General features: G+C 44.3%; 1 long non-coding RNA gene across 1 annotated transcript; it reads left to right on the forward strand.

Annotated features, from left to right (window-relative positions):
• The first annotated feature begins 1233 nt into the window (after positions 1 to 1233).
• On the forward strand, positions 1234 to 5608 carry LOC128852116 (uncharacterized). The gene is made up of 4 exons (XR_008449743.1): positions 1234 to 1366; positions 3102 to 3236; positions 4659 to 4808; positions 5501 to 5608. It is a non-coding gene; the product is annotated as an uncharacterized LOC128852116 (long non-coding RNA).
• Positions 5609 to 12266: the final 6658 nt, after the last annotated feature.

The following is a 12266-nucleotide window of genomic DNA, read 5'->3' on the forward strand; positions in this document are numbered from 1 at the left end:
CGTCTGCTGTTTGAGAATTCATCTTTTGTATTAGTAGCTCAGAAAGCCTCAGCTTGATACATCGTATCGAGTGTGTTAATTTGAGTGCTACTCTCATACTCCTATAAAACTGACAGCTGCCAAACATTCGGAGAAAACGTCTTGGTTTGTCTTTTACTTTGCAATATGGCATTTTCAAAATTCCTCTAAGCAAATGAAGGCATAACTCTTTGTGGCCTCTTCCAAGCCACGTTGAAATTAATAGAAGGGCTCGTGTTGGCTGAAGAAGCTGTGAGTCAGACCACAATTGCCTTGGTAAGACTAATATATTAATGTACCGTGGATGGTAGGTCCTTTGACAACACAGTCCCCCTTTTGGTTAAAGACACTTTTTGCAACTCTCCCTACTTCCACTTTTAGCCCTGTTGTCCCTATTTCTCTCACTTGTTAGTGCATGATGTCACTGGGGTAATGTTTTACGTAGAATAATGCTATTAAGAAAACATCTACACATTGCATGTCCATTAATCTCCTTTATTTCCCTGCTGTTTATTTGTACAGTATTACCTTGGAAGGACTCTGGGTACTTTGTGCAAATCCCTTCTCAGGCCTGTGGCATGAGATTGTGTCCACTCCGAGGGGTTTACTGCCCCGGCACTGGTTCCCATTACCATCTGTCCATTCCCCTCTGCCAAAGACACAGAGGAGAACTAAAGCACGGGAAATAAATGGTCAGCTGCGTGTAAAAGCATAGTACATAGGTGCTGGGAACTGGCACTGCGCACTAACCAGAGGAGAAAGTCCATCTCTGGATAGTAAATGAGAGGTAATAAGTAGGGAGTAAACGATAATGAACTTTGAAAGTGAGGATAAATAACTTTCCTGTAATGCAGTAGAGAAGCTGGAGCCAGCAAAGGGGAAAAATGAACAGGTGAATGGCATGGAAAATTATTCTGGCAAGAAACTTCATAATTAGTAGAGGTAGAGATAATTTATATCAAGATCTGGGCACAATAAGAGCTGCAAGTGGAGGGTGCGAGCCTAAAGCCAAACTTTTCCTCTCTTTCCTTCTATGAAAGATTGTGGAATATCAAAAGGAAAACTGACTGGCAGACTGAAAAATATCCGGAGGATCAAGTGCTTCCGGCTGAAGATGCTGTCCAGGCTGCACATGTGCTGGTGGAGCCATTGCAGTGAGGCCAGGTGGAGCAGAGCCACATTGGTGCCAGAGGGTCCAATTGGTCAGGACCTATTTCTGTGGCTTTGGGTCTACAAGTCATCGTTACGTCTTCATGGGTCCGGCAGAAGAAATTGCTCTGAAGGGAAACGGTATGAATAAGACTTGTGTGCAAGCGTGTGGTGGGTTATTTACCTCCTCGTGCGAACGGTAAGGGTGCGATCCTGTCCTGTTTAGCTATTAGCTGCACTCGTGTTTCCAGAAGTTGTTTGATGAGGTCTTGTGAGATGACAGTGGATTCATTATTTTAGGAATTGCTAGGGCTTACCCTGGAGAGCGCAAGATGCCAACTCCGGTCAAACAATGTCGAACTCCTTCATTAGAACCAAAGTGTTTGAAGCTGGAATTCTTCCCAGTTGGTGTTTTTAGTTTAATTTTTCTGTGGAAAGATTATTGAAAAAGCTGTCATGGCTACTTTGATCACGCATTCCTGCAGCTTTAAAAATTATAGTTATTCAAGTACAGACCGTGTGTGTTTCAGGCTTGTGTACGTAATCTATTTTAATGTTGCTAAGGCATCTGTGGCTTCAGCACAGAAATCTCATGAGAGGAAATGGCAAAAGCCACCTAGAAGAAGGACAGCAGGACTAATGCTTAAAACAGCCTCGTTAAAATGTATTCTTCTAATTTTAACAAAATAATGAGAACCACCCCTTGATCCATTTTCCTGAAAGCAGTGATCAAAAGTTTTAGAGGACAGTTTCTTTCTTATTAGCAGTTTTTTACTAAGACTGATGGAAAATGCCTAATGTAAATACTGTGAATATATGCAGCCTTTTTTTTTTATTATTATGAACATGAACATTTCTTTTTGGGATAAAATTGCCCTTAAGCAACAAAATTTGCCAGTATTGAATATATACGCCTATTACCTCATACCTGTCTGTTATAATGAAACACCAACTTTGGGTGCATAAAACAAGCATAATCAAAATATCATTGACCCAATACTGTGACCAGACTTCTGCCATTTTTCATTGTATACTATAAGTTCTCTTTCATTAAAGAGAACAGATTTGATACCTGACCCGTTCAGAGCAATTGCAGTTATAGCACCTCTTTAAACTATCTCTTGATATCTAGAGGAAGCAATTCAATCCAGCTCTTCTTCTCACCCCACACAATGAAAAGACAAAATTCTCAGTTTGCATTACATTAGCCTTCAAGTCGTCTTAAATATAACTCACGTTCCCCGCAGGTTTACATTAGGGATTAAGTGTCTTCATTCGTAATAACTCTGGAAATAAATTAAATGAAAGGAGGCACAGCCTTTGGCTCTTTTTTTGGTTCTTCATTTCAAACTCTAATTTTTTAGATAGCACTTTTGTTTTATCCATCTGGCACTAGGCCACAGCAGTGGCGCTTAAGGATATTTGAGGATAAAATGTAAAATGTTTTTATAAAATATCTTCCCTTTCCCTTCCCCCTTCTATTATTTTTACATAGAGGTGATCATTTTTCTCAGCAATTTCCGAATTTTGAGGCAGATGAATTGTTGCATGTGAACTTGATTGCTTTGCAGCTCAACTTAGAATTCTCAGTTTTCCATAGGAGTCATACAGAAAGGAGTGAAGCAGCTAAAAAAACCCAACAAAAAATAAAAGAAATAGTAAATACTTTGTGTGATTTAGCAGCCTACTTGGAAACAGAAAACAGAATACTGTTTAGGTTTATGGCAGATGAAGAGAGCGAGTTTTTGTTCTTGAATATATGTATATATAAAGTTCTGGTTTAACCTAGCGAGGCCATAATTAGCCTTGACTGTGGAAAAGTGTATTTATATGATATATCCTCCTGGCTTTTTAAAATTGAAACTGTGTTACTTCTACTGGAAGGTTTTTCCTTATCTATCCTGCAACTTGTCCTTTTCCTTTCACTATTTCAGGTGCAGGCAAAACCCAGCGATGTCTCACCGCCAGGAAAAATTTGCACAAGTAGGATGGGAAACGGCCGCGGATTCCTGTTCCTTTTCCACATTTGCAGCAGTCATCAGTGAACATACCTTGGAGTTTCCGCTTGGGTAAGGCATTAATTCCCTTCCTTCATCAGGGAACGCCACAGTGATGGACTTTTGCCTGAAACGGACTAAAGCATATTCACCCCAAACAAAAATCTCCTTCCAGAGGAACTACGGGCAGATTTATACGCAGCTAAAAGACAGTGAGAAACAAGAGGGGTTGGCACAGCCTTCAGCAGACGTACGTGTTGGCAAAATGGACGTCTGGTTCCTTTTAGTAAATGCGTTGGTGTCCAGCAGAATATGGAAACACCCTGCTGCTACTCCTCTTTAATGTCAAAGCATATTCCTGGTAGCAGTGCGGATAATTTTTGGTTTTTTTCTGCAAAAAGTAACAGGCAAAGGTAATCTCAAAATGAGGTATTTCCTTCATTTCATACTTATTCCCTCAGATTTTATAAGGACAGCATGCTAAGATAGAACAGAAGGACCGCATGCAAAAAAACAGTTTGACACATCTGGAAAAAACAGCCTGTGTGTTTCTTTCCTTAAATGTTGCAAAGAGGTATTAACTGCAGCTGTCTGAAAAACTCCATCTGATGATGCTCATGAATAATTTGGATTTCTTTTAAACATCCCCAATGTGAATTTTTTCAGCTTTGAGGTGGTTCTGATTTGCAACAAACGCTATTTAAAAGAGGAGGGAAAAGAGGACGCTCTGAGGACTGGAGCACGTCCCCAGTGAGTTGGGATTGATATCCCGGAGAAGACGAGCCTGCAGGGAGACCTTAGAGCAGCCTCGCAGTGCTTAAAGGGAGCCTACAGAAAAGCTCTTTATCAGGGAGTGCAGGGACAGGGCGAGGGGGAATGGTTTTAACCTGAAAGAGGGCAGTTTTAGATGAGATAGTAGGGAGAAAGCTGTTACTGTGAGGGTGGGGAGGCCCTGGCAAAGAAGTTGTGGCTGCCCCATCCCTGGAGGTGTTCCAGGCCAGGTTGGATGGGGCTTGGAGCAACCGGATCCAGTGGGAGGTGTCCCTGCCCTTGGCAGGGGGGTTGGAACTGGATGATCTTTAAGTTCCCTTCCAACCCAAACCATTCTATGAAACAATTAAAAGGAGAGAGAAGGACACTGTAAGAAAAGAAAAAAAAATACTATACAAACTCAAATTTCTGAAAATCCATGTTAAAAATTTTCTAAAATAACAGAGAATCCTACTGCACTCGGATAGATAGAGCCTTCAAGCGATAATTGCCAATGTCTCCATTGGCAGATACGCTACAGGAATTAAAAGTCTTCACAATAGCTGAGATTGGTTCTAAGGTCATAGTAAATTAAATGCATGTTATTTTAGTGGGAGAAATAGGAGACTCTCACCCTGTAGGTGGTGGACTGTCTTGGGACGGGTATTGCATGAGCATCTCTGATCTGTATTCATAACTGTGAACTGTGGATTATTATTGAAATATCTCTTAAAATTCCTACAGCAATGCACCCATATGGAGATAAATGACTTCAAATGCACCTTTAAGCAATTGTGGAAATTTCTAAGCTAAGAACTTATTCATATGAAATTGTGATAAAGCTCCGAACATGAACTGAATTTTGAAAACTGGAGCTTTTGGCTGCCTTTCAAGGTAGGCATTTCATTTTCACTCTGCACTTAGCAATCCAAAATGAAAATAGAATTGAGATCGAAGGGTAACCGCTGCGTGCCATGTTGCATTGATTATGGAAGTTAATTTACATAGTTCTGGGAACGCACAAGTTGCCACAATCTTTTCACGATTTTATTTATACAAATCTTGCACAATAAGGTGGCTGTGGGTAGATACTAAGACTAATGTGTGAGACAACTGCTTACCTTGTACTTGCAAGAAAACATGCCGGAACGGCAAGACCGTTTCGCATAAATGGTGCCCTCACACAGGTTTACCACTTTTCTTTCAATTCTGTCTTCATTCCCTTTATTGTTTGACTTTTATGACTCATTTTACTTCTAAAATTGCCAATGCGAAGTCTTTACTTTTCTGCTTGTCTGAAAAGCGCTTTGCAGACCTACAGGGATAAATACATAACAGCAGTGATTAATGCTTAATCAGTGGCCTTGTAGTTCTTGGCCTTAGTATTGACTCTGTCTCTTGCGCACACAGCAGCCGCAGAGCTGGCATTAATTATTTCCTCTTAGACCTCGGTGCGGTGCCACAGGTGGTGTGTGTAAAATAGCAGCATGTGGGAACGTGTGTTTGGAACCACAGATACAGTCAATCAGTTTATACTGTAAATTTCTTTTCCTGGAAGCTTTCAAACAGTATGTCCTTTACTGCAGTGTCCGGAAATGTGTTTCACAGATTGATTGAATGGATGAATTCAGAGATTCAGGTAATACTCCTAAACATTATGTCTCTCCCTGTGCCACATGCTCATCGTGTTCCGGTGGTTTTTTCCCTTGGTACCCACAAGGGGAGGACTCACAGCCACAGCAGCGCTGTTGGGGATGTGCCAGTGATGCCAATCTCTGTGCTCCCCTGTGAGCAGTCAGGCTGCACAGCTGCTCTTCTCTCTCTCCTCTGGAGTTTCCACTTCTTTGCCTGCTCTTAACTTTCTGTTCTGTACCACGATTCTGGAAAATGTATAAAAAATTACTAATTTTAGATGGCATTCAGTGAAACTCACGGCCTGCCTTTTTTCTTTGCAATAATGAAAACTTGCTGTAATCTTAACTCTGCCTCTATAAATTTCATTCCTCAGTTCATGGAAAGCTGGTAGGAATTTCAAGTCCCTGACGGGGCATTCTATAGTCCTGAATGAAGTTATTATTATTGTTGTTGTTGTTGTTGTTGTTGTTGTTGTTATTATTATTATTATTATTATTATTATTATTATATATTGTTATATTATAATAATATTACAATAATTATTATAATTATTATTATAATTATTATTATATTATAGTCCTGAAGGCAGAGATATATCACTCTTCACACAGCTGTAGGTGTTCCTTTTTCTGCCTGTGGTTTGCTACCTACTTCACGATACCCACTGTATAAATGAGACGAGGCGGGAGGATGAGCCTCTTTCAAAGCACCGTCTGTTTTAATTAACAAAGGTAAGATTCTGTTAATTTACAAATGTTCTGCCACAAGTATGCAACTGAGTTTCCACCCATTGAGCTTCACGGGCTAAAAAGCTTTAGTTTGTTGTACTCCCTTTAATTCAAATCAATGGAAGTCTGGGGGAAAGAAACAGCCAAGTAAACAAGGAAGTGGTTTATGTTTGGGCTTATCTTTTCATTTTCTGGCAGATGGGTTTGTTTTCTTTTAACAGCCACCTTTGGAAGTCAGTATGGTATTTTGTCATTTCTTTGTAAAAAAAGAAAAAGGAAGTAACAGCTCCGAATCTTTATCATATTGATTGTTTAACGAGTTTTCATCTGGGGTCCAAGATCATACACAGCATTGTTATTGCATTATTATTTTTCATTTGTAGCGTATTGATTTGCTGCCAGTAGCTTACAGGGCAATTTACAAAAAGATGGGGTATGATTTATTTTTTACTAAAAGAGTCTGCCACGATGGGAATGCTTCCATAAGCCCGTCAGACCTCTACGTTTGTGTTTTCTTCTCTCAGGAGTGCAACACATCCGTAGATTAGTGATGTGGTTCCACCTGGATTTCCCCCGACTATAATTCATACAAATAAGTGGCTACACGTAAGCCTACACTTAAATTAGAATTTTACTCCTGAGGAATAGTTGTTTTCTTCTAGCTCCGTGTATAACTCAGGAAAAACACACAAAGTCAGTATAGATATACTGCTATAAAAGAGATGGGAGGGGAGACTTCACACTTCACACAAGACTTGGTAGCTTGTTGTGTCTGATCACAACAAGCTACCAAGGTTTAACATCTCCGAAGGCCAGGTACTAAAAATACTCATGGACAATGATGCTCAGCGCTGGCCAGGCCGATGGTGGCACTGACAGAGTGTCCTTTCTGCACGCTCAGTACCTCACCCAATCCCACGGAGCTGCAACACCTTTCCCAAGTGTTCGTGGGGGACCACCGTTCAGCCCAGTTGAGAGCCCACGGGCATTACAGCTCTTTGAGCTTGACCTGCCTTTGGAGCAGGGCTGGAGCGTTGCTACCACATTTGCTGTTAGAAGACCCATAGTTGAAAGAAAATAGGAAATCTTAACCAAGTTATTCCCTTATTATTTTTATTTGATTTACCATTCTTAAAACTTTGCTATCGGGAGAGTAGCAAGAGCTACAGGGCAAGAATGAAGCAAGAGTTTCTAAGTTGCAGTACAGAGACATTTGGACTTCCATAACAAAAATCAGATAATTCTTTTAGAACTTGAGATGGTTGAAAATTATCAATTAGTAGAAGGCCTGATTGAACTTATTGCCCATTACCACCTGTAGTCTATTGTCAAGTTCAAGGTCAAGGTCAAGGTCATGGTCAAGTTCAAGTTCATTGCCAAGTTCAAGGTCAATACAATCACAAATTTATTGTAAACATATACTTCTATAATACATTTAAATATTGTGTTTCAAGGTCAATGACTATTTTTAAAAAAATAGGTTTAGAGCCACTATACAGTGATGTGGGAGGAACCTGCGGCCTATTAAGGTCAAGTTCAAGTTCATTGCCAAGGTCATGGTCATTGCCAAGTTCAAGTGCATGACAAGTATGCCTATGAATATATATTTACATATATATGTGTATTACATCTATTTATATATATGTGTAATTATTTATATAATTACATATATAATTAAATAAATATTTTTTTATAAGATCTTTAAATATTGCCTTCCATAGTCATTGATAATTGAGGGGGAAAGGGGAGGGGAAGCGGAGGGAGAGGGGGAAGGGGAAAGGGGAGGGGAAAGGGGGAAGGGGAGGGGGAAGGGGAAGGGGGAAGGGGAAAGGGGAGGGGGAAGGGGAAAAGGGAGGGGAAGGGGGAGGGGAAGGGGAAAGGGGAGGGGAGAGGGGGAAGGGGAAAGGGGAAAGGGGAGGGGGAAGGGGAAAGGGGAGGGGAGAGGGGAGGGGAAAGGGGAGGGGAGAGGGGGAAGGGGAGGGGGAAGGGGAAAGGGGAAGGGAAGGGGAGAGGGGGAAGGGGAAAGGGGAGGGGAAGCGGAGGGGAAAGGGGAGGGGAAAGGGGAGGGGAGAGGGGGAAGGGGAAAGGGGAGGGGAAGCGGGGGGGAAAGGGGAGGGGAGAGGGGGAAGGGGAAAGGGGGGGGGAAGGGGAAAGGGGAGGGGGAAGGGGAAAGGGGAGGGGAAGCGGAGGGGGAAGGGAAGGGGAAGGGGGAGGGGAGGGGGAAGGGGAAGGGGAAAGGGGGAGGGGAAAGGGGAGGGGAAAGGGGAGGGGAGAGGGGGAAGGGGAAAGGGGAGGGGAAGCGGAGGGGAAAGGGGGGGGAAAGGGGAGGGGAAAGGGGAGGGGAGAGGGGGAAGGGGAGGGGAAGCGGAGGGGAAAGGGGGGGGGAAGGGGAAAGGGGAGGGGGAAGGGGAAAGGGGAGGGGAAGCGGAGGGGGAAGGGGGAGGGGAGGGGGAAGGGGAAGGGGAAAGGGGGAGGGGAAAGGGGAGGGGAGAGGGGGAAGGGGAGGGGAAAGGGGAGGGGAAAGGGGAGGGGAAAGGGGAGGGGAGAGGGGGAAGGGGAGGGAAAGGGGAGGGGAAAGGGGGGGAAAGGGGAGGGGAAAGGGGAGGGGAGAGGGGGAAGGGGAAAGGGGAGGGGAGAGGGGGAAGGGGAAAGGGGAGGGGAAGCGGAGGGGGAAGGGAAGGGGAAAGGGGAGGGGGAGGGGAGGGGGAAGGGGAAAGGGGAAGGGGAAAGGGGAGGGGGAAGGGGAAAGGGGAGGGGAGAGGGGAGGGGAAAGGGGAGGGGAAAGGGGAGGGGAGAGGGGGAAGGGGAGGGGAAAGGGGAGGGGGAAGGGGAGGGGGAAGGGGAAGGGAAGGGGAAAGGGGAGGGGAGAGGGGGAAGGGGAAAGGGAAGGGGAAAGGGGAGGGGAAGCGGAGGGGAAAGGGGAGGGGAAAGGGGGGGGAAGGGGAGGGGAAAGGGGAGGGGAGAGGGGGAAGGGGAAAGGGGAGGGGAAGCGGAGGGGAAAGGGGAGGGGAGGGGGAAGGGGAGGGGAAGGGGAAAGGGAAGGGGAAAGGGGAGGGGAAGCGGAGGGGGAAGGGAAGGGGAAAGGGGAGGGGGAGGGGAGGGGGAAGGGGAAGGGGAAGGGGAAAGGGGAAGGGGAAAGGGGAAAGGGGAGGGGGAAGGGGAAAGGGGAGGGGAGAGGGGAGGGGAAAGGGGAGGGGAAAGGGGAGGGGAAAGGGGAGGGGAAAGGGGAGGGGAAAGGGGAGGGGGAAGGGGAAGGGGAAAAGGGAGGGGAAGGGGGAGGGGAAGGGGAAAGGGGAGGGGGAAGGGGAGGGGAAGCGGAGGGGGAAGGGGAGGGGAAAGGGGTGGGGGAAGGGGAGGGGGAAGGGGAGGGGGAAGGAGAAGGGGAGGGGGAGGGGGGAGGCGGAAGGGAGGGGAGGGGGAGGGGGTCTTTCTCACTCACTGCGATTCGCTGTTTCAGAAGTAGAACTACTGTTGACTGTGGCTGTCCTGGAAAAAAGTACATTAACTGACTTAGATGTGGTTAACAGATAACATAAAGAATTTCACTTTTGAAACATTTACTTTTCAATCACGAGAGAGTATTTTTTCCTTCCTACAGCAAAGCTACTGTGGCATAAAAACGTGTTAGGTAGACTGTTCTTTATGTTTCTGTTAATTCTATTTTATTGAACAGCCAGTGTTCTGGACTGGATTTCGCTTCACAACCTTTACAGTTTTTCTTTTGCTGTATTGCATTTATTTTCTGGACATATTCAATTTTGCTTTCACAGGAGATAAAAATAATAAAATAAAGCTTATGGCAGAACAACTGAAAACAAATATAACCGTCTATGAGAAATGACACTCACACATTTGTCACTGATCCTTGGAAGATCCGATAAGCATCAGACTTACTTTTGGATTTATCTACACTGGTTGCGTTGTGCTGATGTTTTAGGGTGTTCCCAAAGTACCGTAAAGAAACAAATTCTCCGTTTTGCCTCCTGTTGATGGTAGGGGCGAAGGTAAACAAGATGAAATCTCAGACTCAATGGCTTAATAAACTCGGAAGCCCGTAAAGAAAAGATGTTCTCTGCTGCATCATTTGTCATAAATGAAATTGGGAAGATTACAAAAGCCCCCAAGCTTTCGTAGCCTTTTCCAGAAACGGGATAGACGCTGTAATCTTAAACCAGTTATTCCTTCAGTCTTTCTAATCTCTGAAGACAGCTAAATTAACACAGCAATCGCAGCTCTCACACTCCCCACAGCCAACCGGTTCCTGAAACGATGAAAACACTTATTGATTCAATTTATCATAAACTCTGTCCTGCAGCAGAAAAAGCGGCTCTGCACGTATTTATTCTGTACTTTTACGCTTTGACTGTCTCACATGGTCCCATTGAAGAGCAGCAGCAAAGTTTGCTTAACAGCCTCATAGGATCATAAAAGCATCTATCTGCAAAGATTTTTCTCTTTCTACCTTCGGTAGCTGTGAGAGCGCAGTATTCACACTGTCTGGGCTGCTTGTGTATTTGTTTTTCCTTCTGCAGTTATGGATGTACATCATTTACATAACGCACAAATAATAATATTGATACTTTCTCCATATTTGAATTCTATTAGAGATGTGGCTTCTGGTTTTTATATTTATAAGCAACATTTAATTTATGGTCATGCGGTGCATTTAAGTTTATGAAACAGAAAAAGGAAAATCATAGAATGACTTAAGTTTGAAAAGACCTTTAAGATCATTGAGGACCATCATGAACCTAACGCTGCCAAACCCCGCGCTAAGCCGTGGTCTTAAGTGGCACATCTACACATCTTTTTAATGCATTCAGGGAGGCTGACTCCATCACTTCCTCGGGTAGCCTGTTCCAGTGCTTGACAACCCTTTCAGGGAAGGATTTTCCCCTAATATCCAATTTAACCTTTGCCTGGTGCGACTTGAGGCCGTTTCCTGTCATTCTACTGAGATGAGACCAACACCCACCGTGCTACAACCTCATTTCAGGTAGCTGTAAAGAGTGAGAACTCCTCCCCTGAGCCTCAGCGCACGCTTCATCTGACAATGCAGAGGTAATTCTGTTGAATTATTGCCTCCTCATAAGGGACACGATCAGGTTCTTACTTCGTTTTTTAATTTCAGCGTTTGGGCAGCCTGGAAAACATCTTGGAGTGCTGTGAAGGACCTGAGCTCAAGTTTCTAAACATCACAGTAACATATGTCACGTTATTAAGTATGATACACCATACCCTCTCTTTAAACGCCGTCATGTAATGCAGAGCCTCTTTGATTTGGAGCAACAGTCCCTAAGAGTTCTCTCTCTGTGGCGCTCGCTCACCTGTGGGGAACATTTGCAAACCGTCAAAGAGGACAGAGATTTGTCATAAGTTTCCCTGAAGGCGCCTCTTCTTCATTGCTCCTTTTAAAATACTTCTAACTTTTGAGGCACCTTCCTTTCCTTTTTGTGGCACCTTCCTTTCCTTTTTGTGGCCTCCTCTCTCTTCCCAAACCTCACAGAGTGGTCTCCTTTGGAAAGTAAGGGGACTGAAGCTGGGCAGGGGTCATTTGCTTTTCTAAAGGACGGCATAGTACCCAAACATGAGTTAAAAGCCACGAGACTGCTGCCCTGCCTGTAGATAACCCACTAGAAATCAGCAAAGCCAAAATCACACATGAACTCCTCTTTGGAAACCGCTGTGGCACCACGGATGTGTCTTCAAGCCAGCTCAGCTGAGGGTTGCTGAGCGAGGGTCAATAGCGTGGGTGGGGGACAGGATGGGGACTTTCCCCCATACGTGTCCCCCCGGGGTGAGACTGACCCCACTGTAATGCAGTTTTCCATCATAAACTAACATCACTGGAATCAAGAATCTCCAAAGTGTTTTTCAAAGACACACTCCACCACTTGTCACTTTTTGTTCAGCGCAACAACTATGACAATTTCTGAGAGGGACAATAAAAAGCAATACATAAAATCTAAGACAAATGTTCATAAATGGC

The sequence above is a fragment of the Cuculus canorus genome, chromosome 4 (assembly GCF_017976375.1).
Source record: "Cuculus canorus isolate bCucCan1 chromosome 4, bCucCan1.pri, whole genome shotgun sequence".
Classification (NCBI taxonomy): Eukaryota; Metazoa; Chordata; class Aves; order Cuculiformes; family Cuculidae; genus Cuculus; species Cuculus canorus.